This window comes from Pinus tabuliformis, chromosome 1_1, assembly GCF_031772625.1.
Source record: "Pinus tabuliformis cultivar Carrire ecotype Pingquan chromosome 1_1, CPIR1, whole genome shotgun sequence".
Taxonomy (NCBI): Eukaryota; Viridiplantae; Streptophyta; class Pinopsida; order Pinales; family Pinaceae; genus Pinus; species Pinus tabuliformis.
Genome location: NC_142297.1, coordinates 782485385 through 782500639, shown reverse-complemented (window position 1 = coordinate 782500639; position 15255 = coordinate 782485385).

Sequence of the window (15255 nt, the reverse complement as noted above, 5' to 3'; positions counted from 1 at the left end):
CTCTTCATTTCATCACTAGAAACCTAATCATGTAGACATGACTCCATGCCCAATGGACCTGTCTCCTCTCCTACCAGCAAATATTTGAAAATTATACCTAACTGAGAACCATACCTAGCCTAACATCTGAGTAATTGAACATTCTAGATAGAGTGATCCCTCTCTAAATCTAGAAGGGCTAGATTATAGCTTACAAGTGGTTTTGTGGTTACCTTTGAATTTCTCTCCTCAGCCTATGGTGTTATGCCATGTTGTTATGTAGACCCAAAGAGGTTCTTGGAGTCTAGAATCCTATTTCTAGTGGTGGAACTTTACTATATATGTCAAAATAGGTTCTATCACTTTGTTAGTGCCTTCCACTTTCCCATTGGTTTCCAAATGATATGGAGACATAGTCTGATGATGAGTTTGATAGTCTTTGGTAAAAATTTCTATCAATTGGGAGGTGAAATATGATACTTCATTGGTGTTGATCTCTCTTAGTACTCCAAAATGAATAAATATTTCTTTGTAAACGAAATATGTTATTTATTTCTCTATTTCTCATGAAATTTTTTTATCCTTTATCATTTTAGTCATATAGTCAATGCAGACCATAATGCGAACTTTCTATTGAGACAAAGGTTGATTGGTACCATGAAATAAAAGGGCCATTGTTTGAATGGCTAAATTAATTTATAGTTCAATAGTGGATTTTCATTTGACGTATCTAACCTACCCATCCTCTGACAATTGTCATAGTTTCACACCTACTTTTTGTCGTCATGGAACAATGTAGGCTAGAAGTATCCCATATTGAGTACCCTATGTGTAATTGTTTTGTCTGTAAAATTTCCTCCAAATGGTTAATCATGATAGGACTTAGGGATGTCATATATCTCATCTTCACAATCACAATTCCCAATTATGAGATCATTCCTAGTATAGAAGAGGCAACCCTAAATACAAGAGTATTAAGGCACTTTGTCAAATAATGTGTTTCTATTCTTTTAGGTATAGGTGTTTTGGGAGCTCTCCAACATTGGAAAGCTAGAAATACATATATACCATAGTGAGTGAGTAGATAATGAAAATATATGTTCATTATGAAAATTATCTTCTACATGCATAACTTCACCTTCATTAGTTAATCTAGATAAAAAGTTTGTAACAACATTGTCTTTACTATGTTTATCAATAATAGTGATATCAAACTCTTTTAACAACAATAGCCATATATTTACTCTACCATTACTGAGAGGCTTATTCATCAAATAACATATAGTAGAATGTATGAATTAAAACAGATTACCCAATAATATAGTGCATAAGTTTTTTAATAGAATAGACAACCACAAGAAAGTCATTTTTAATGACAACAATGTAGTTCCATTGGAGCCAAACGTTTTCTAATTTAGTAAATGACAAAAGTATTAGTTTCCTCCTGTTATCCTAGTACTACTATAATGGATATATTTGAAGCATCTCCAGAGATATGGAAGGGAAAGAACAAATATGATCCTCTTAAAATAGGGGCATTAATCATGAAATCCTTGATATTATGAAATATAACCTATCAACTGTTACTCTACAGGAATTCAATATGTTTAGAAATTAAATAAAACAAAGGAAACACAAGATGACTAAATTTGTCAATAAAATACCTATAATAACCAATCCTTCCTAATATATGTACCTCTTTTTTTTATTTTATTTTAGAACAAGGATATTTTTTATTACTAGGAATTTTGTTAGATCGATCTTGATACTTGTGGGATAAATTTAAATGTGGTAATCAATATAAATACCTTCTATAAACTTCATTTTGTACTTTCCATTATTAATAACAAGCCTAGCCTCTCTTCATTTATTGATTATTTTTTCCATATTATCAAGGGCTTCTTTGAATGTCTCATTGTTTGCTATAAAACCATCCATATATATTTCAATACAATCCTTATTTAAATCTGATAAAATTGCAAGGACTACTCATAGGAAAGATGCAAGAGTGTTATATAATCCAAAGGGAAAGACTTGATATGTGACTATCTTCCACAAGTCACTGACATTTGTCTTCTTCTTATCCTCCAAGGCTATTTGTATTTGGTTGTATCTAATAAAACTATCTAGAAATTAAAAGTACTTATTCTTAGACAAACTGTCAAATAATTGGTTAATGAATGGAAAATGGAAGTGGTTCTTGTTTTTTAGCATAACTTTATTTACTTTTCTATGGTTGAAAAATATTCTCCATTTTCCACCATTTTTCAATAGTATCACTGAAGGAGAAACCCATCGGTTATTAGATATAGGGTAAATGAATTTCCCATCTAATAGCTTTTGTAATTTATGTTTGACTATAACTTTTAATGTCGGTTTCATTCTACATTGTGGTTTTCTAACAAGTTTCAAGACATCCTTTATGTAAATGTCGTGCATGCATAGTCTTGGGTACAATACCTTTATATCTATATATCCTATGTAAATTATTTTCTTTGTTATTAAAAAGTTTAATCAATTGTTGTTTCTGGGGTTTAGAGAGGTGCGAGTTAATGTTTACGTTTTTTTTAGGGCTGATTTCTATAGGAACACTTTTATCTTTTGCATCTAAATCAGATATGTTAATGGTTAAGAATTTGGAAGGTGGGTCCTGAGTGGTGTCTACTTGGCTCATATCCATTATGGCTTTTAAAATTTGGGCATTAGTGTAAGAGGCTAGGGTTACTACGGAAACCATTAATTATATTGTCTTTTGTACCATCCTTAAGGTAGAGTGTTGAGTCTATATTAAGGTTTGGTTGAATGATTTCCTCATTTTCCTCTTAATATTCTATCCATACAGGGTTTTGTGATTTATTATGGGTTTGATAGATTGATATAGATTAAGGTGTTTTGTAGAGTTACCATGCTATATTGTAATACTACTTGATATGTAACCAATGTAAGCATCAACAATGGCTAACCATGGTCTTCATAGGATAAGGGGATGAAAATATAGAGTATATATTGGTTGTAGGACTACAAAATCAATTAGGTATTCCTCAGAGTTAACAAATATGATGAAATATTGTATGATTTCTTTAGGATTGATTGTGGATTGGTCTACAAGATGTTAGGATATTCCGACACATAGGATATAGTTAAGTTCAACTTGGTCTAGTATAGAGTTAGGTTAGAGTTAGGTAAAGTGTGTTTCTTTACCGTTGTACATTTTGTAACTTACAATCCGACGGTCACGATATGTAGTGATCCGACGGTTCACTCTCACCTCGGTATTACCGACACTTGATCCGTGGCTTGACACCCGATTGGTCCATGAGTTCTATTTAAAGCGCATGGAGGGTCATTGTTCGGGTAATCCGTGCATGAGAGAAGCTTATGTAAATTTTCATTCTTTGATTAATAAATTGCCTGTAGTACCCACGTTGGGACAGGCCGTGGACTGTTTCCCTCCTTGCACTCTGAGGGTTTTAACCACGTCAAAAATACTGGTGTATTGATTTGAGATCTGGTTGTGAGCGGTGTCCTTTTGGTATTCTTTCTGTGGAACTTACCCTGTAAATTCCTACATGGTATCAGAGCTATTTGAGGGCCGCGTCCGTTGGTGATCCAAATCTGAAGCCGGTAGAACTGCATGCGGCTGTCGTTTCCTAGATCTGCTGTTTCTGACTGCTTTCAGGCCGAGAGGACTGCTCTGTTGCGTTCGGAGCATCTGTTTCAGTGAGGAACCCCTTTCGTTTCACGCGAAAAGGTTTCCGGTAGCCCTAGCTGCGTCATTTTTCAGATCGGGAGGTATACAGTTTTTTTTTTTGCAGTTTACTGTCATTTTCTCTCTGCTTATTTCGGTTTCGGTTTATTTAGCCTTTTTTTTCCGGATCTATACCTTTCATTTCTGCGTATGCTCTTTGCCCTGTGACTCTGTGCGATCTGGGCAAATCAGAAACAGAAAGAAAGGATTTTTCTCATGTGTATGCTCTTTTCCCTGCACCTTAGTGTGATCTCGGAAAATCAGAAACATTGAGAAAAATATTTAGTTTTTCGGCTAAAGCTAACTTTGAGATTTTTTTTTAAATTTCTAGTTTTTTGGCTAAAGCTAACTTCGAGCCGTAAGGTTCGTTTTTCTTTGGATATTCGTGTTGGGTTTTGTGTTTTGTGTTTTGTAGGGGAAAAGAGTCTTCCCAAGGCAAGCACGCAAATCGAGGCCCCCCCCCCTCTCTCTCTCTCTCTCTCTCTCTCTCTCAAATATTTTGTATAGATCAATTGGTTCAAAGACCCAAAGTTGGATCCTCAACTTCCAAGATGGGTCCGTGCTACTCGGGATGCAGCAGGTGATCTTGCCGGTGATCCTACAGATCAGCGACGTACACGTTCTCAGTTTGAAAGAGCCTCTTCTTTACTGGCTCAAGCTCCAGTGAATCATGATCCTAACACTTTTGCAGAAGCTTCAGGCCATCCACATTGGGAAACAGCTATGAATGAAGAATATCATTCATTGATGACAAATGATACATGGGATCTTGTTCCTCTACCAAAGGGACGCAAACTTGTTAGATGCAAATGGGTTTACAGAACCAAGTATGGACCAGATGGGAAAGTTGATAAACATAAAGCTCGTCTAGTTGCTAAGGGCTTTTCACAGGTTGAAGGCATTGACTACACTGAAACCTTCTCTCCAGTTGCCAAAATGAACTCTATCCGCCTTGTTCTTTCCCTTGCTGCCTCTTTAAAATGGGAAGTACATCAAATGGATGTTAAATCTGCCTTCTTGCATGGGGACTTGCAGGAAGAAATCTATATGGAACAACCCATTGGCTTCATACAAACAGACTCCAGCCTCGTTTGTCGCCTTAAGAAATCCCTTTATGGCCTCAAGCAAGCTCCTCGAGCTTGGTATGCCAAAATGGATAGCTTTCTTTTAGAATCTGGCTTTTCTAGGTGTCATTCTGACAATACTGTCTACACCAAGAAAGTGGGCAACTCTCTCATCATCCTTGTTCTTTATGTTGATGATCTTATTCTTACTGGTAGTGATCCCAACCTTATAAACCATGTGAAGTCCAGCCTTAAAAAGAAATTTGAAATGACAGACTTAGGACACTTACACTATTTTCTCGGTCTTCAAGTCTTGCAATCCCAAGAGGGTATTTTCCTTTCCCAGTCCAAGTATGCTTGTGATATTCTTCGTCATTTTCACATGGAAGACTGTAAGCTAGCCCCTTCTCCCTTTCAGTCTGGAGTCAAACTTTCAGTCTCTTGTACTTCTCCTGAAGTTGATGCTACCTTATACCGTCAACTTGTCGGAAAACTCTTGTATTTAACACATACTCGTCCTGATCTTTCCTTTGTTGTTGGCCTTGTTGCTCGTTTTATGCAAAACCCCCGTGAAAGTCATTGGAAAGCAGCTAAAAGAATACTTCGTTATGTTCGAGGTACAATACAGTTTGGGATTCATTACAGTGCCAAAGCAGCTCCTCTGTTAGTTGGTTTCACTGATTCTGATTGGGCTGGTGACCTTGATGATCGGAAGTCTACTGCCGGTTATGTCTTCACTCTTGGTTCAGGACCTATTACATGGGCTTGTAAGAAACAGGCTGCCATTTCTCTTTCGTCAGCAGAAGCAGAGTATCGTGGTGCCGTGGAAGCTAGTAAGGAAGCCTTGTGGCTTCGTCAGATCCTATCAGAGTTTGGCTTTGAGCAGCAGCATCCAACCACACTTTGGTGTGATAATCAAAGTGCCATTCAGCTATGCAAAGATCCAGTCCAGCATCAGCGCAGCAAACACATTGAACTACACATGCACTTCATCAGAAAGCTCATTCTTGACCATGTTCTTGAAGTGCAATATTGTCCAACGGATGATCAGGTTGCAGACATCTTCACAAAGGCTCTCACAGAGGCGAAGTTCACTAAACTTCGATATATGCTTGGAGTTCAGGAAGTTGTCACTAAGGGGGGATAGGCTCTAGTGCCTCCTTCCTTCTCCTATTGTGTCATATTTGTAAATCCTTCAATCCTATCCCAAGTTGTTCTTAAGGGGGGATGTTAGGATATTCCGACACATAGGATATAGTTAAGTTCAACTTGGTCTAGTATAGAGTTAGGTTAGAGTTAGGTAAAGTGTGTTTCTTTACCGTTGTACATTTTGTAACTTACAATCCGACGGTCACGATATGTAGTGATCCGACGGTTCACTCTCACCTCGGTATTACCGACACTTGATCCGTGGCTTGACACCCGATTGGTCCATGAGTTCTATTTAAAGCGCATGGAGGGTCATTGTTCGGGTAATCCGTGCATGAGAGAAGCTTATGTAAATTTTCATTCTTTGATTAATAAATTGCCTGTAGTACCCACGTTGGGACAGGCCGTGGACTGTTTCCCTCCTTGCACTCTGAGGGTTTTAACCACGTCAAAAATACTGGTGTATTGATTTGAGATCTGGTTGTGAGCGGTGTCCTTTTGGTATTCTTTCTGTGGAACTTACCCTGTAAATTCCTACACAAGATATTATATTATGGGGATTTGTCTTAAATTGATTAATCCTAGTTTTTCCATGTTTTCTCTACTCATTATATTTATGGCAACACCTAGTCTACTAAGGTGTTAGATATGCATCCATAAATGATCTCAACATCAATGATTGGGTTCCCTAGGTCATCATACTTAGTAATGACAATTTCTATTAATATTAAATCTATTAATTTTTTAGCTACATGAATGATTTTAGGGTCTCTAGGTTTTTTGTTAGGCATCTTAGTGCATATATATCCTTGATAACTTTAGCATGAGTTGGGACATATTTTATTGCATGGAGCAAAGGATTTTTTGTGGATACATTCTGGAGTTCTCCTACTAGGTCAAATTCATTGAGAACTAGAATTTTTCTATACCTAATATTTCTAGAAAGGGAGTTTTATTTTTGAAGTCTGAGGTTGGGTTGGATTTTTAGGAAGGTTATATTTTGAGGTACTAGGTAGGTGTTCCTCATGATTCCTATTACTATTGTTTCTTATTGGGTAACAAGATTCCTCTTAGTCATGTTTAGTAATAATAAGTGGAGCACTTTTATTTAGCATTTTACATGATCATTATTAGATGCTTTGATAATCAGTAGGGAAATAGAGTACGTGGGATACTCAAGCCATTCAATAGTGTGATTTTACTAAATGGTTTTATTATTAGGGTTAGGAGTGAGTTGTGTTGGAAATTGTGGGCTTGGAGGAGCAATAAGATTGGCCAGTGGGAATTTTGGTTGTTAAGGGAATTAGGGAAACTATTTATTTCCTTGACTCAAGTTTATTCGTTTATTTGAGAGGTTTTATGGGTTCCCTTGATTATTCATATTCCAATTGTGAGACCGTTGTTACTTAGGGGTTGGTTGCGATGGAAATTGTTTTCATATCAATGGGGGATACCATGGTTGTGAGAAATGAAGAAAAGTTTATAATTTTCTTAATGGGGACCTTGGTAAGTTTCTTTCAATTTTGGAAAGGATGGATAATTGTTGGTAGATTTCTCTTGCTCATAGAAGTTGTATATTTCAATGGTATTGAGTGGAAATTCCCTTAGAGGATGCTTTTGTTTGCATTTCAAAAAAAATCTTGATAATAATCTTTCAACTTCTACATATTTTGGATGGTTCTACAAAGTGTCAATTTGTAGTGGCAAAGAACTATGGATGTCTATTTTGATACTTTCCAACATAGTACCTATTTTTTTTAGGAAATTACTCTTGCAATTGATTTGTTAATTATGGTGAGGATGTACCTCGATTCCTTACCTTGCTTAGAAATGCATCTTGAATATTTTCTACATAGCTCACAAATATTATCGTATTATTCTTGGGAAATATCTCCTCCGCCCATGATATTTTAAATATCTATAAACATCTTTCATTACCTTAAGTAATATATGTTGTAAATTGTTCTTGTCCAACTTGATCTTGGACCTATGGAGACTGCATTGAAACAATTATATATAGTATTCGAAACTAGTCATCCCTTTTCGAGTCATTATAAATATTTCCTCTCAAAGGTCCCTTCCCTTACAATAATCTTGATATTTCTACAAGAAATTACTCTTCATGTTATCCCAAGTATTAGTAATTTTCCCACCATGTGGCATGAACCAATGTAATGAAAAACCCTTAAGATTATCAAGAAACAATTTCAATTTTTGAGCATTTGATATGTAATCATAACTTTGGCATAGTACATCAAATTCAAATAGGAAGGTGTTATAGTCCTCACTAGATAATTGATGGAATTTTGGAAGAACATAAAGATGGATGTTCATCATTGGGGATTCTCTTTCAATACCTTAGATGGGGAATTAAAAATTCATGTTGGAGGCTACTAATTCATCTCCCATAATGACTTCTAGGAAATCTGGTCTTTCTACAGTCCCTTGTTCTTGATATTTATGAAAAATTTTATTGCAACCATTGGATTGTCCTAAGAATTGACTTAAAAATTATGCTACCCATTGATCAATTCTTAATTCTCTCCTTTTCCTTAAAAATGTGGAATATATTATACATCTTCTTCTTAAATGGAAGGAGAAGGTGTTACATCATTTCTTTTTCTTGGACCTTGTCACCCTCTTACTCATGGTTATCCTCATCCACCTATAACTTTGTTAGTATTATGGATGATTCTTATTACATCAAATTATTAGGGCTTTTTTCTTTATCCATTCATAATACCATCCTCAACATCGGTGAATTAGAAAATCACCTCATAATTTTCCACGGTGAATGTGTAGGTTGTTACCTCTTGTCTTGTCGTCCTTTATTCCCTATGTTAAAAAAAAATATATATTCATGCTTCTAAGATGAAAGGTACTCTAGACAAACTTTATCAAAAGGCTTGGTAATTTACCTCCTTACAACAATTATGGTTACTAATTTCAATTAAAATCAATTCTTGGTGTACTATTACACCTTCGGTATCCTCCTTGGCAACAATTCCAAAATGTGGGTGAAAATTAATTGCTCAAAATAAATAAGAAATTTTCCTTGTCATTTATTTCTCAATCAGGGTAAATCCTTTTATTTCAAGGTTATTTTTCATTGCCTTTCTAGGATACAAATTCTTCCCATACACATAGTTTCTTTATCAATGCAACTAAATTCTTAAATAAAGAAACCTTTACAAACCAATGGATAGGAAATTCAAACTCTAGGAAATTAGTCATCCCTATCAAGTCTACATTTCGAATCTATTCTAAGCATGAACAAGATTAAAGAGACTCAATAGCTTATGATACAATGACAACACAAATATAAAACAAGGCATTGAGTCACTAAAGCAAATCCATATCTAGCATTGTATTGGTGGAGACCAGATAAGAGAAGGATGATTGCTTGGATTGAAATTAACACTTCACTAAATTGGAACATGTGTCGTCTATGTTAATCCCTATCCTACTCTATTTAGCATGGAACAAAATAGTGCAAGTCAACTATATAGACAAAAAATAAGAATAAAATATTCAACAATCTAAACAACATCAAACTTTGTGCATAACCTATAGTATTGATAAATCAACAGATAGATTACATAACAATGAAATACAATTGTATGCAACCTACATCAACTATGAAGTAAATAGTTGAATTAAATAACTAAGGAAAAGTTTAGAGATGGAAATTTATCTTAAAATTTAGAAACATTAGTAAATCTTACTAGTCCATAATATGCAAAATTGTAAAATGTGGCTATATTTTTGTAAAAATATTAAAATTCCAGAAAATTATATATAGTGTCTATAAAATTTTGGTGATTATTAAGATAAAATAATTTTATACTATAAAATTTGGGTGAATAAGTTTTAGAAATAAATAGAAATTGACATTTTTTTTTTGGAAAAATCATGGAAAATTAGCCCACCTACAAATATTAGCCCTTAAAATTTTCCTTGTCAATAGTAGAGCTACTATTGTTTATCAATTGCATATAATTACTATAATCCAATAATAATTTGTGATAGACAATGATGATATCTAGAGATTTAAGTAATTATAATTAAAATTACATGAACAATATCTATTGATCCTGGATTCAATGTTCCTCCTAAAATAGATTATTTCCTAAAGAAATTTCAACATTAAGAAGAGTAACTTAATCATGCACACAACATTTCAATAGTAGTAAAATGCTTTTAGTATTAAAATAAAATTGTTACATTCTAGAGTTTAGGTAATCAAAACATAATAATTGGATCTTTTGCTTGCAACAGGGAACCAATTTATACATTGTGAAAATGTTATATAATTAAACAAATAAGTTGTCTTCAAAACACATATTTAGGTACCCTCCATAAATTTAAAGCTCTTTTTCCCCTTAATTAGTTCATGTGAATAATGTTTAAAATACTACGTTATCTCACATTTCTAGATGGGACGACTCTGGTGGTTGGTTTGGCTGGAATCTAGAGAATATCCCTATCAATCTTCAACCTCTAGTGGAAAATTTAAAAATAAAACTTTCAAGATGTGCTCCTTAGAACCAACATGTCTAAGATAACCTTGGATGGAAATCTTCTTCCTAAATTATCAAGGAAGGGTACAAGGAGTCCCTCTTCTCCTCACAATTTCCTCTTAAGTCCTCTCTCTAGAGAAAACTATGGCACACACGTGTTATTCCCAATGTTAACACCTTTTGTTGGATCCTCTCCCATAAAAATAGTCTAAATTCCAAAAATTTAATTAAAATAGGTATCCAAGACCCTTCTCAATGCCCATTATGCTTGCAGCATTAAGAGACCATTAACCACTTCTTTCTTTGATGCCCCTATATTAAGTATATTTGGACCATTTCCTTAATATCTCATCATCGCCGAATAAGATGGCCTTATAAACTCCATGCATTATTTTATTATTGGCCAAAGCACTATTATATATCCTTATTAGGAAAACCCAGTCTAAAAAATCTAGGTCTCCCTCCCCAAATATCTCACTTGGAAAATTTGGTTGTCTAGGAATAATGTTATTTTAAAAAATTCCCTTATCCCTCCTATACCCACTACTCCAGAAAAAATTTCCTTTTGTATGGAGCTCTTCATCCCTTCTCACTCTTCCCTTGACCCTTCCTTAGATTAACAAGTGAAAGCTTTGATGAAATATCTCCCCATCTCCCCTCAGATTTTCACCTCTCCTACTCCCAAATCCCACCCACCCGATAAGGCTTCGAAACTTCATCTCCAACAAAGCCTTCAAAGCCTGGAAAAAAAGGTAAAAATCATCAAATACTCAAATTTTATGTCACTTCTAAGCGAAATCGAGGGATGGAAAGAGGGGAAGGATTCTCACTAATCACGATGGAAAACTTGTAGTCAAATATTCAGGGGATTTAGGTAAGAAAGACAACAATCACGCTGACATGTATGGTCTTATTTTGAGATTAAATTTAGATTAAGTCAAGGTAATCTTGGACCTTATCATCCTAGGGGACATTATCATCACTATATAACATTTAATTAGTGGCACATATCCTTGAGAAAATCTCTTAAATCCCCTCTTTAAAATAATTAATCACACTCTTAGCCTATTTTCCTCATTTTCTCTCTTTCACATCCTCTAGAATCAAAACTCTTAGGTTGATTACCAAGAAAACTTAGCCTGGCTTTTGGCTGAAGGTTAGAAAGAAATCAATGGAAACAAGGAGTCATAAACCATACCATAGTTTAACATTCCTATTTCTTTCCCTATGTTTTCCTCCTAAATCTGCCCACGTATGAATAACTTTTGGAACGCTAGAAATAATAAAATCAAAACTCCAAAGGCCTTGAAGGTTGATGTCATGGAAACAAAGAATGTGGCTCTCATGTGTGGGAGTCAATTATAATCCTTTAAGTTCTTCCCTGCAAAGTATTGTACATGGCACCAAGCCCAATTACTCAACCCTTTGTACTGATTCCTTTGAAGCGACTAAATCTATGGAGTTTTAATTACGATGAGATGGGTCTCACGTGTGAAGGGTCTCTCCCCATAGTTAAATATATGGCTTGGTACAACCCCTCACATTTCTATGTCTCACCTTATCCTCTGTTGAAGTCCTCCTTTCCCTACCTTCTTGGTTCACCTAGGCTCCTCCCCTTTACTAGAGAGTGGGTCAGCTAGTTTTCGTTCCAAGTAGTTATGTAACGAGCCCCTTGAGATTGGAAAGTCCATCTTCATATATGGCATGAGACCCTAGCTACCCCATCTCTATAATTTAATCTGGTAAAATTATCTTTCAAGGACCTCTTATATAATGATAAACAACAAATATTGTGCATGGGTTGGCTTCAACTTCTAATGACTCGAAGGAATTGGGCATCTTGAGGTCTATCCTTGTTGCATGTGTTATGTTTTATATCTTCTGGTGATTTTTTTAGTCATATATTTCTTGAAACTCTTTGGTTTAGATCTGTTTCATTTCATTCCCCTACTCTATTGTGGTTATCCCTCACCATAACCCTCTATCTCCATTTCCCTATTACTTCAGGCATCCCCTGCTCTCTCTTGGGATCTTAGTTTGGGAATTCTATAATATTATTCACTACCCGTGTCTCTTGTATCTTCATCACAACCCTTCGAACCCTCATGTTATCTGCTTACAATTACCACATCATTGACTTTTCTCCCCCTTAGACTCCTCTTAGTTGCCCCGGTGACCGATATCCATGTCCTCCAATATTAATTCCTCAGGATCCTCTTGTGATTCTCCTGGTAATGCAATAAAAAATCCATTGGAGACTCTCCAAATGCAAATTATGGACTTAAAGTGAAGAATTCTCCAGCAATATAATCTCTTAATTCTTTTCATTGAGGATATTTAGTCCTTCAAACTCATATATTCTCATCAAGGTGATGAGATTGATGTTATTAGAAGACATCATGAGGATCTCCCAAATAATGGAAACAATGCAAAGAATGAGAATCATACTGGTACTTCTCTAGGCCTAGCTCATGGCAGTCTAAATTTTGAATTGAACAAACCAACTGATGAGGACACCCTTTTTCCAGTGTAATCAAAGCTTACTGTAAATTTACTTTTTTTCTATCTCAGTTTTGCAGAATCTATATATGTCAGACTGATATTGTAGTTGTTTTTTAGTAGTTATATGGTCCTAATATAAAATTACTCTCTAAAGGACCCTTTGAAAATGATGAGATGTAATGATTTTAAGAGTATTTTCTACGACCGAGTGTAGATTTAATGCAAATACATACTCATTATTATTTAATAAAAAAAACATAAATTTAAGTTGTTTTTGTTAGAATTATGATTATACTAGGAGGGGGTGAATCAATATAATAGCCAAATTATAAATTTATAAACAATTCAAACCATATATACATAAATCACATAAGAAACACATGAGAACATTAGATGTACATGGAAATGCATAAAGGGAGAAAACGACAAAAATTATTTTTTGAGTATTTATGCAGGCACCAACCTATTATTACATCAATTTACTAGAACCAAATAGAAGGATACATCCATCCCCTAATTTACGGGCACCCTTGAAGGAGACTTTAAGTGAACCAACTTGTAGGAGACACCTATCAGGAAGAAACCTAAAGGAGACACATATCTACTGATCTACTTCTTTTTTGTATTTTGACTAATGTTGATCCAATCAACTCTCTGGTTAGATCTTTGTTATCTGATCTCAACTCTTTTGCATTCTGATATTCATAGTTAAGCTCTCAAGTCTTAGTAATTCAATTCTCTACATTCTACAGTCTGATCTACATATCACTAAATGTTCATACTAATCAACTTTGGTGTACTAAGCTTCACTCCTCTTATTGTTCAATAAATCTTATGGCTTCTCTGTTTTGTGTTACATGTGCACAAACCTTAAGAAATATTTGGTTATGGATCCGTCATGCTTCTATTGTTCCACTCTAATATGTGTTAGATGAAAAAATCTCCTTAGAATACAAACTAAGGTTCAATCCTCTACTTGAATTTCTTGGCTTCTCTTCTTTACTGCTTATAATGCTTCATGTATGGCCCTGTGGATATTCTTGACTCTCATTGACCCACACACTTCATTATTGTAAATTAGGAGTAATTATAGAAGTCTAATTGCATGATCAAAGCTAACATAGGGATAAACAACTTGGATCTAATACAATGGGCTTCTCAAAAACCATGGGATAAAACCACGGGCTTGCTAAAAATCTCCCTTTAGCTCTAGGTGCTAGACATCCAAGTGCTTGCGATGACACCCTATAACCAATTTCTAACCCATATTAGATATTGAGTATTAGTGTTTTCATGAAAGTGATCCCTTGGTAACATTGTGATGTTCTGAGGCCTCAAGGAGCTAAACCATCAAGCACCCAAAACCATGTGGTGTGACCTTGGTCTAAACACAATGTTTCAGTATTCTCTAATGTCAAATGTTCTAGTCTTATATGATAATTGAACCCGATAGACAGATCACCACCGAATATAATTTTCAAACTTATCAACAAGTGATGTAATTTTCCCATCATACTAGAACACCACAAACTAGAGTGTTCTAGCATGCTTGTCCATTTTGGTAACTTGTTACACCATAACACCGCAAAACACTTATGTTATGTGGAACCATGATAGGTTAGAATCATGACCAAAAATACAGAACATTGGGCTTCTCTTCCATATTGGAAGGATTCTAGTGTTATACAACCTGGTATGATATGCATAGGGCCCAGAGGCTAAGCCCTAGGCTCTTTGTGACCATGGCTTATAACTACAAAATTTTGGCTAAAAACAATAATGCGAGAAAAACTTACCAAGCCTGGTCTTGGAAAAAGTCCTAAGAATAGTTCTACCACATCAAAACATCATGGAACAATCACTATCCACCATGTGGTCCATATGAAATGTCATGTGTTGTGTCATATGCCACATTCTCTACCATGTGTCACCTCTTAACCCTACCTTCTAACCGTAGTACATGTCACTTTCCAAAGCCATGTTGGCTAGCCAAAAACTTGATTTTTTCCTACCATGTGTCACTCATGACTAAAGCCATGTCATCATCTCTTCCACCTGTCATCCGCGTAGGAGCACCACATCATACCAGATACCAACCTATACTTTTCAATGTTTATACAATATAAACTTTGATATTGAATACCCCGGTATCATTCCATCTATTATCTATATGATTAAACCTATCTTGTACCTTCTAATTATCCTTTAATTAATATAATCATGGTTTAATGAAAGGTTAGTGGAAAATATTCAAAAACTAGTTTTTGTGGACAAAATGTTTGATTGCAATTTT